This window comes from Chiloscyllium plagiosum, chromosome 40 (genome assembly GCF_004010195.1).
Source record: "Chiloscyllium plagiosum isolate BGI_BamShark_2017 chromosome 40, ASM401019v2, whole genome shotgun sequence".
In the NCBI taxonomy this organism is placed as follows: Eukaryota; Metazoa; Chordata; class Chondrichthyes; order Orectolobiformes; family Hemiscylliidae; genus Chiloscyllium; species Chiloscyllium plagiosum.
In genome coordinates this window covers 4,275,039-4,285,607 of record NC_057749.1, presented here as the reverse complement: position 1 = coordinate 4,285,607, position 10,569 = coordinate 4,275,039, and the positions used below count along the sequence as shown (strand labels likewise).

General features: G+C 43.1%; 1 long non-coding RNA gene across 1 annotated transcript in view; it reads left to right on the top strand.

The window, feature by feature from the left end:
• Window positions 1–491: 491 nt before the first annotated feature.
• LOC122542647 overlaps window positions 492–10,569 on the top strand; it is a 57,314-nt gene continuing 47,236 nt past the window's right edge. Inside the window, exon 1 of the long non-coding RNA XR_006309841.1 lies at window positions 492–782. This is a non-coding gene — a long non-coding RNA (uncharacterized LOC122542647). The remainder of the gene's footprint in view (window positions 783–10,569) is intronic.

Genomic DNA, 10,569 nt, shown 5'->3' with positions numbered 1-10,569 from the left:
CCCAGCCAGCTTCAATTTATGATTAGCCTAAAATGGGGGTGCTGCAGTGGGATCAATGTTTTTATGTGACCAACATCTGTAAACTGCTTCAATGATGAAAGTACATGGCGGATAGTAGGCCTCAGCCTGTCGGACATACCTGCGTGGGGAACAAGTTAACCAGCTGTGTCGACAACATCTGTCAAGCTGCCCAATATTTCTTAGCATTTGTTAAGGATGTTGAAAGATTAAATTCTGAAGAATAATTGCATGACAGTGTGAAAGATGAGAAAATCAGCAAAATGTGAGAAGTTAATGAATCCCACATCTGGAGGATGATGCCTCCATATGCCTGTGACTCACAGGGATCTGGTGTTGTGGGGGAGGCTCTGAACTGAACATCCTTTAGATGTGCACAATCAGAGTGTAGTTGCTTTAGGAAAAGAAAAGAATTTTAGACTGTTTCGCAGGGATCTTGGACAATTAGATTTCCTCAGACTCTGGTAGCTCCGCACTGGGCCTACACTTCCACAGCTGGTGAACTGTGCTGAGAGAGTAGAATATTTTTCTTCTGAAGATGTAGGCAGTGCAGGGGTTCGGGCATATCCCTGGTTTGATATAAGTGTTTTGTTTGCTCATCAGAAAGCAGCTGATTGCTGTTGCCCTGGAAACACATACAGATCAACTCAGGCAAAGGTAGCAGACTTACATCTCTTCAATTCTAAGTCTGGGTGCAAGAGCAGAAGGACCGAGGTGAAAACGTTCCCAGACCATTGAAGGTGGCAAGGCTCATGGAGAGAGCAGTAAGTAAAGCTCACAATATTCTCAACCTTATTAATGGGTAGATTGAGTGCAAGAGGTGATGTCGAACTTGCATAAGACACTTGTCAAGTCTCAGCTGGAGTACCGTGTACAGTTCTACACACCACACAGTGAAGATGATGGCCTGTTGGTATTATCCCTGGACTGTTGACCCAGATAACGTTCTGAGGACCTGGGTTTGAATCCTGCCATGGCAGATGGTGCAATTTGAATTCAATAAATATTTAGAATTAAACAGTCTAATGGTGACTTCCATTGTTGGAAAAACCCATCTAGTTCATTAATGGCCTTGAGGGAAGGACACTGCCATCCTTACCTGCTCTGGCCTACATGTGACACCAGACCCACAGCAATGTGGTTGATGCCTAACTGCCTCTGGGCAATTAGGGATGGGTAATAAATGCTGCCTACCCAGTGATGCCTTTATTTTATGAATAAATAAAGGAAAATCGAAACAAATTGGAGACAGTACAGAAACTGCTGACAAGAATGTGTGGGGATGAGGCACTTCAGTTATGAGGATAGAATAAAGAAGCTGGGGTTATTGTCCTTAGAGAAAAAATTAAGAGGTGATCTGAGAGAGATTTTCAAAGTCATGAGCAGGCTGGACACAATAGATATGAAGAGATTGTCCCCACTCTTATAAAGAACAAGAGGGTACAGTTTTCAAGTGCATAAGCAGAAGGGTTATACGAGAAAATAACAGGGAGTAGTTTGGGTCTGGAATGCACCATCTGAAAATGTGGTGCAGGCAGCTTCAATGGAGATATTCAAAAGGGGCACTGGATGTTTATTTGAAAAGAAACGATGTTGAAGAGTCTGGGGGGAAAGCAGGAGATTGTGCAAAGTAATGATGCTCACTTTTAAAAATTCATTCACAGGATGAGTGCATCACTGGCTAGGTCAGTATTCACACAACACCAGGTTATAATCCAACAAGTTTATTTGAAATCACAAGCTTTTGGAGTGCAGCGCCTTCATCAAGTGAAGACTTTACCTGATGAAGCAACAGCGCTGCGAAAGCTTTGTGATTTCAAATAAACCTGTTGGACTATAACCTGGCATTATGTGACTTCTGACCTTGTCCACACCAATCCAACACCAGCATCTCCACATCTAGGCCACCATTCATGTCCATCCCTTATTAACCAGAGCAGTTCTAGTAATGACTAGTTCTAGAATTATTGAGAGGGATAAAAAATGACATTTTTCAGCATTCACCTTGTCAAGTTCTATATATTTCAATGAAACTACTGATCACTCTTCTACAAGCCCATTCTAACTCAATGTCTCCTCATCAGACAAATCTTGAATCATATTGAATTTTTATTGCAACCCTTATAAAACATGTAAATTCTCAACACCCAGAGACCAGCATTCTGTCTAGCACTGTAGATACGGTTTCACCACATCTCTGTACAATAGCAGCAAGATTTCCTTCCTCTTGTATTCCAACTTCTTGTAAAAAAGGTTAACATACCATTTGTCTTCCTAAAGACTTGCTCCTCCTGCATGCTAACTGAGCAGTCCATAATGTGTCTTTCAAATGCAATTTAGGTTTCTTTCATAAGGCAACTGTGAGGAGCACTATTTGAGCAATTTGAGATGTGAAAAAATATATAGTCAGTGTAATATCCTTGAGAAGAACAGAGTTCTTTGCAGCCAATGATTTCAAGAACTTTCCCCTTGTTGGATTTTCTTTATATTATGCCTGGATTATAGTGTGCCAATTAATAATGAATAATTTTAATGATGGTTCAACAATGTCATTGTCATTGTATAATCTAATACTGGGAGAAGGATATAAACCATTGCATTTCCATCTCATCAGTTCCTATACATGTGCAATGGGTAAAGAGGCAAATTATTGTGTTATGGTCCAGACCAAACCTCCTCAAAATCTTCAGAAGGTAGTTTAGACCCTAACGTTTTCCTATTTTAAAGGTAAGTGTAAGATGTTGTATTTGTGATGTAATTCGATTGGTCAGACTACCAGATTTAAAGGAAAACACAGTTTATGCATCCATCATAGAGCAAATACAACAAAAGAAAGAAGGAATTGGAATAAACTTAACTCTGTTGAAAGACGTAACAGGATAATAGATACAGTAACTATTACTATTTTGGGGCGGCATGGTGGCTCGGTGGTTAGCACTGCTGCCTCACAGCACCAGGGTCCCAGGCTCGATCCCAGCCTCAGGCAACTGTCTGTGTGGAGTTTGCACATTCTCCCCGTGTCTGCGTGGATTTCCTCTGGGTGCTCCAGTTTCCTCCCACAGTCCAAAGATGTGCAGGTCAGGTGAGTTGGCCATGCTAAATTGCCCATAGTGTCAAGGGTAAATGTGAGATAGCGGAGTGGGTCTGGGTGGGTTACTCTTTGGAGGGTCGGTGTGGACTTGTTGGGCTGAAGGGCCTGTTTCCATACTGGGTTGGTGATGTTTCGCCACCAGCGTTTCTCCACTGGGGTTGTTTGACCTCTGGAGACTATTCGCCACCGGAAATATATATATGTACTGATTGTTTTCCCTCCCGCCTGTTCTTTCATACTTCTCAGTCCCCTTCATTTATACAAGTACATACTACATATTGATAAAAAAAGTAAAATAAATATCATCTTATTGGTCTATACATAAAAGTGAGTTACAAACACATTGCGATGGCGAATCGTCCTCAGTGGCCAATGGGCGATGGCTAAGCATCCTCGGCAGTGAAAAGGCAGTGGCTATAATTGGTGGCGGTGAATCGACAGCAGTGAATGGTCCCATCCCATTCCATACTGTGGGGAATCTAATATCTAATTAACTGTTCCAATATAGTACAGGTACACAATCCTTTATCCGAGAACCTCGGGGCCAGCTGATTTTCAGAATTTGGAATTTTTTGGATTTTGGAATGAGTGACAGTTTAACGGTGAAAAAAACTTCTTATCGAACAGCAGATGCACCTGCGAGTACTACAAGCGCCGAGACAGAATTGATGCCTGCCAGTGCTGGGCCACACCATCAAGTCGCATCTGAGTGATGTGAGTCGAGTGAGTGTGGAGTTGGGTCGCCTGTTTACACGCCAAACAAACTTGCTCTGGAGAAAAAAAACTTCATGAGAAAATCTTCAGATTTTGGAGTTTTTCGGATTTCAATAAAGGATTGTGTACCTGTACCATAACATAAACACACCCCTTGGTAACAGTCAAATACAGAAAACAGATAGTCTCACATGGAGCTCCATCGGGCCAGGAGGGAAAAGAACATCAAGAGAAAACTCTGAGAGAGTGTAGCAGCTGGGAGAGATTTGCTGCAGCTTCCAAACCCTGGTGAGACCCAGCAACAACAGCTGAAAACTAAAACTAAATCCTGGTTCTGTGGGACCTTGACCACACCCATTCAGGCTGCTTCTATTGTTCCAATTTTTTTTTAAAAATGCCTCACAAGCTGTTTTTTCCAGTAGACTGCTTGGTACCTCTGCCTTAAAACCTTTCTTTTAAAATATCAGGAGAAATTATACCGCTTAAAGCCACAGTATCATCGCAATTGATTAAACTGGCAAGCAGCTGTTTGATTCTAGCAGATTACAGAGGTGACTTCACTTTGAATTCTGGGCAACGTATTCCACTGACCTTCAGCAGGTACACTGTAGCCTTACCCAATCACTAGTGCCAACACTGGAACATTCAGTGAATGCATGAGCTGAGAAAGTGATGACATTATTAGAATGCACTGAATGTCTATTCACCAGTATCAGTTCCTAAAATTCATCTGTGTTAATACATATGCAAATATATATAAAGCTAACACATCCTATTCAGTTTAGCATGCATTAACTATTGTAGCTGATAGTCATTTTGCAATAACAACCGGGATAAAATTTTACGTTCAATAAAAATCAAAAGAACTGCAGATGCTAGAAACCAGAAACACAAACAGAAATTGCTGGAAAAGCTCAGCAGGTCTGGCAACATCTGCAGAGAGAAATCAGAGTTAACGTTTCTGGTCGGGTGACCCTTCCCGTGAACAGAATGTTATCTCCCTCTGAAAGCAGGTCAGTGGTAAGCAGGGGTGAATACCTTAGGTGTAATCCCATGAGGACAACCTCCTGTATTGCCCCCAGTGCAATTTACCCACCTGCTCTTGGACCAATTGTGGTTCTTATGTGAACAACTAAGGGCGTCTTCCCATCCTGCCAGTTTTTTTCCCATGCCTGCGGAGGTCAGAACAGAGTTTGAAGCTCACTCGGCCTCATTCCTCAGGCTGTTGGTGATAAAGTGGGAAATTCCAACTTTTAGATCTCCTTAAGCTGATTGGTGAACCCCACCTTCAACATCTGTGTCCAATTCCCCTTCAAGCCACTGCCCATCCCTCATGCCCCCCTTTACCAGGCCTTCCTAATCTGCCCTCACCACAAATGAACCCAGTTTATCTTCCCATCCAGCTCCATGGCTTCTCACCATTGGAGACAGGGTGCAGTCCCAGCAGTGACCACCTGTGGTGCTAGAGGGCTGATTGACCTGTAATTCTTAGAGGTGGGGTTTCATCCTGAGAGATCTCTTTCTGAGCCAATTAATGCCCTAACAAGATAAACCCACAGTGGAGGGTTCATGCCTGACATCCGCTCCCAGTATGGAGACCCTGGCACAGGATACAATTCTGACTGTGGTATCCAGTGGGAGACGATTCCACACCCCATGAAACTCCATTGGCCATTCCAAAATGGCCCCAAATCATGTGTTATTGGCCAAGGAAAGTCTGACACTATAATGTAAATCTCAAAAAAGTTATATTCTTCGACGTATCTGACAATGATAGCCACAACCCAACTGGCAGCTCTCTTTGAAGAATGTGAGGTTTGCAGATGCTCGAAGGACTCTGGCTTAAAACATTGATTCTCCTGCTCCTCGGATGCTGCCTGACCTGCTGTGCTTTTCCAGCACCACACAATCGACTCTGGTAGCTCTCTTTCTATGAATTCAAGTCTGAATACAAAGACTCAAGCAGAAAGTGAATCAACGCTCTAGTGCAGTGTTGAGGGAGTCCGGTGTGGAAGAAAATAGATTTTCATGCTGTCTGATTTTAGACAATGCCAGCCAAAATCCATTAGTTTCCAATAAAATGGTCTTATTAGCATTCCACACGTTTATGGAATTATGTCTAGGCTTTTATATGTATGAAGGAGTCCTTGATGATTTTGTTACAGAATGTTTCTTTTTAACATCCCTTTAAATGCTCCAAATGCTCTTTTCTTCTTTGCTGTTTTATCGAAGGCTTTGCAGTCTTTTAGTTTTTTTTATTATTGTCATATATATCTCGGTAGACGCAGTAAAAAGTAAATAATAACTGGAAGAATTGCGGACGCTGTAAATCAGAAACAAAAACAGAGGTTGCTGGAAAAGCTCAGCAGGTCAGGCAGCATCTGTGAAGAAAAATCAGAGTTAACGTTTCGGGTCAGGTGACCCTTCTTCAGAATTTAAATTCTGATTTCTCTTTACTGATGTTACCGGACCTGCTGAGCTTTTCCAGCAACCTCTGTTTAGTTGCCACAAAACAGCACCATTTTGAGGGGAAAAAGAATAAAACAAAAGTATTTAAATAGACTTCACTTTCATTGGCCGGGGTCCCAAACACAGGTCCAGAATATCTACAAGGTCGCTGCTTTGGGCCTACTGCAGCCAGGAATCCCAACTCCACCACAGCCGAAGGCCCCACCAAAACTCCAAGAGTCCATGCATTGGGCATAGGAAACTAGGAGTCCCCACTCCACTATTGTTGCAGCCAATGCCTCACTGCCATTCCCAAGAGTCCACCCATTGGACGTAAAAAGCCAGGAGTGCCCGCTCCGGATTAGAGATGTGGCTATGTAGAAACATGGAAAATGGAAGCTCCAGTAGACCATTCAGCCCTTCAGGCCTACTTCCCCATTCAGTATATGCATGGCTGATCATGCAAATCAGTCCCCTTCTCCTGCTTCTTCTCCATACCCTTTGATTGTTTTAGCCCTAAGGACTATAACTAACTTTGTCCAAAACTTTCAATGCTTTGACCTCAACCACTTTCCATGGCAGAGAATTCCACAGGCTCTCCACTCTCTAGGTGAAGACATTTCTCCTCATCTCAGTCCTAAAGAGCTTACCTCATCCTCTTCAACTGTAACCCCTGATTCAGGACTTCTTATATGAATCATACTCTCACTTCCACCCGTCATCCACATAGGCATTAATCATTGGTGACGGTAGATTGAGCTGGGGCTCAGTTGTGGTACCCTTGGCTCTGAGTCAATCATAGAATCCCTACATTTTGGAAGCAGGCCATTCAGCCCATCATGTTCACACTGACGCTCCGAAGAACATTCCATTTAAAAAACATTTAAAAAAGACGGGGACAAACTTTTTACACAGAGGGTGGTTCGCATGTGGAAGGAATGAACTTCCTGAGGAAATGGTGGGATGCGGACACGGTTACACTGTTTAAAAGACATTTAGATAAAGAAATGAATAGGAAAGTTTGGAAGGAAATGTGCCAGGAGCAGGCAGGTGGGACTAGTTCAGTATGGACTGGTTGGACCGTAGGGTCTGTCTCTGTGCTGTATGACTCTGTGACTCCATGATGCATGATTATGTCTCTATAAAGATTTTGAGTACTCCTTAACAATTTATAGAGAAAGTCAAGATTGAAAGATTGACATCGGCTGTATTTCAACTCAGGTTAAAAGGTTAATGGTATTTGATTGTCTATATGTCTACCACTCAAAGCTATTGTCTATGTCAACAGAGTTGACTGAGTGGTAGTAAATGGATTACATTGCAACAGTATTTGTTTTATCAGATTCGAATTGTCTTATACTTTCAGCATCGCTATTGGTCTTATTCCTCTTAGGTCTGTTTGTTTTAAGTTGAACATTAATGTTTCTTTGCCTGAATTACTTTTAGTTTCTTCAGCTGAAATTTAAGAACGTTGTTGCCCAGAAACAACCCAAGACCTAATTCATTCACCCCAGCTTTAGAGATTGTATAGAATCTGACAACTTCTATCTCAAGGCAAGATGCAGCTACTGGCTGCTGAATAATTTGTGTGTGGGAGAAAAGAGGAATGCTTCATTAGTCTCTGTTAACTGCTTAGCAACTGATCAAATAGAAAGTGTCTGCAAAATTTTATATTGATTTTGAACATTAGGATCATAATTGGACTGAATGTCAACTTTAATCTCCAAAAATCCATCAACGTTCAACACTTGCTGCACCTCCAACACACTGTGGCTACAGTTTGTAATATCTGTAACTGTCTACAAGATGTGCTATCTGTAAGCTGTATTGTCTGTCAGGCATCTTATCCACAGAGCGTGCTTTAGCTAATCATCCCACTGTGACATCCACAAACTGGGAGCACAAGGACAGCAAGCAATCGAGAAAACAAACATTTTCACCACCCCTCCAACTCACACCCAAGTAAACTGCATTTTTACTCTGCAAATGTCTGAAGGAGTGCCCTCTATTATGAAAGAGTCGGGGGCCTGTCTCACAGCCAGCAAGAGGAGGGGAACATCATCAAAACTGTCCCAACTCCCTTTTGCAGCAGTGAGGGGTGTTGGGGTCTCTGATGTAAACATCCAGCAGGAAACAAAACCAGACTCTTAGACAACTCCTGTGAAAGGGTGATCACGTAAGTGTGTGTGTGTGTCTGTGTGTGTATATAAGAGTATCTGTATGTGTGATCGAGTGTTTGCATGTGCATGTATGAGAGAGAGAGAGAGAGAGAGAGCAAATGTCCACGTGTGAGAGTGTCCATACATGGTTGTGTAAGAGAGAAAGAGAGAGGGAGAGTGTGTGTGTTTGACAGTTTGAGTGTGTGTGAATATGTATGTGAATAAGTATGTGTATGTGTGAGAGTGCATATGTGCATAGATGTGCTTGACAGAGAGTGTGTGTTTGAGTGTGTGTGTGACAGTGCACCTGTCTGTGTGGGTGCGTATACGGGTATGTGTATATGTGAGACAGTGTGTGTGTGTAAATGTGTATGTGTGAGAGTGTGTGTTGAATGACAGATGAAGGGCTCTTGCCCGAAACGTCGATTCGCCTGCTCCTCGGATGCTGCCTGACCTGTTGTGCTTTTCCAGCAACACACTCTTGACTCTGATCTCCAGCATTTGCAGTCCTCACTTTCACGTGTGTGTGTGTGTGTGTGTGTGTGTGTGTGTGTGTGTGTGAGGGTGTCTGTGAGAGAGAGAGAGTGTGTATCTGTGTTAGTGTGTGCGCGCGCGCACGTGTGTGCCTGAGAGAGATTGTGTGTCGCAGTGGGAATCGAACCCATATTCATAGAGCTTTAGATTACAAGTCCAGTGACATTATCACAATGCCACTGTCTCTTAACTGATTACAAGACACCTTTTACTATCTAGCACTTGTGGGACTAGGACTGTGTCAGATGATCAAATATTCTGGATAATAGAGAGGCGCACATAACCGCAATGAACCCTGACCCGGCGAAACATCGAGACATCAACATCCCTCAAAAAAGTTTATGTAAAAACATAATACTCCTCAAATCAATGTAAAAACACAGAGTAATGAATAGAGACATAATGCAGGGGGGATATACATCACGGTTATCCTTGTGATACTGCATAGATAATTGGACATTGATGTAGATCACAGTATTTCAGGTATTTTTGCAGGTTTGTCAAGAGTGCAGGTTAAAATAAAGCTTTCTTGTAATTCATAATCATAGAATCCCTATAGTGTGGAAGCAGGCCATTCAGCCCACTGAGTTCACACTGACTCTCTGAAGAACATCCCACCCAGACCCTGCTCCCTACTGTATCCCTGCATTTCCCCTGCTTAATCCACCTGGCCTACACATAGAATTTCATAGACTCCCTACAGTGTGGAGGAGAAAGTGAGGTCTTTAGATGCTAGAGATCAGAGCTGAAAATGTGTTGCTGGAAAAGCGCAGCAGGTCAGGCAGCATCCAGGGAACAGGAGAATCTTCAGGAAGGGCTTATGCCCGAAACGTCGATTCTCCTGTTCCCTGGATGCTGCCTGACCTGCTGCGCTTTTCCAGCAACACATTTTCAGCTCCCTACAGTGTGGAAACAGGCCATTTGGCCCAACAAGTCCACACCAACTCTCTGAAGAGTAACCCACCCAGACCCATTCCCCTACCCTATTAGTCTACATTTCCCCTGACTAATGCACTGAAGCCACACATCAACACTATGGACAATTTAGCGTGACCAATCCACCTAACCTGCACATCTTTGGACTGTGGGAGGAAGCCAGAGAATCCACAGGAAGCCCACACAGACATGGGAAGAATTTGCAAACTCCACACAGACAACTGCTCGAGGCTGGAATTGAACCTGGGTCCCTGGTTGCTGTGAGGCAGCAGTGCTAACCACTGAACCCTATGCCACCTACATTACCATATATATCAATGGGAAAAGACCTTTCCACACTTTTTGACCAGTTTTGTCTTTCAACACAGATACCTTGAGTTGTGCTTCAAATTTTTCTGTACACATGTAGGTAAACCTGTCTCCCTCTAATCCACAATCAGACACAAGAGACAGCAGGTACAGTGGTGCTCCGGCACTTTGTGAAGGAAAAAGAGACATTGCGGCCAGTTTTGGTTGCCAATGAGTCTGCCTGTAGCTCCATCACACGTTTGGACATTACACGTGCCAAAGGCAATTCTTCACCTCACTCAGTAGGGCAGCCTCCTGGCCCACTGAGTGGTCCTTCTCTTTAAAGATTCCACCAATGATGGATTCATCACTTTGTGTTAC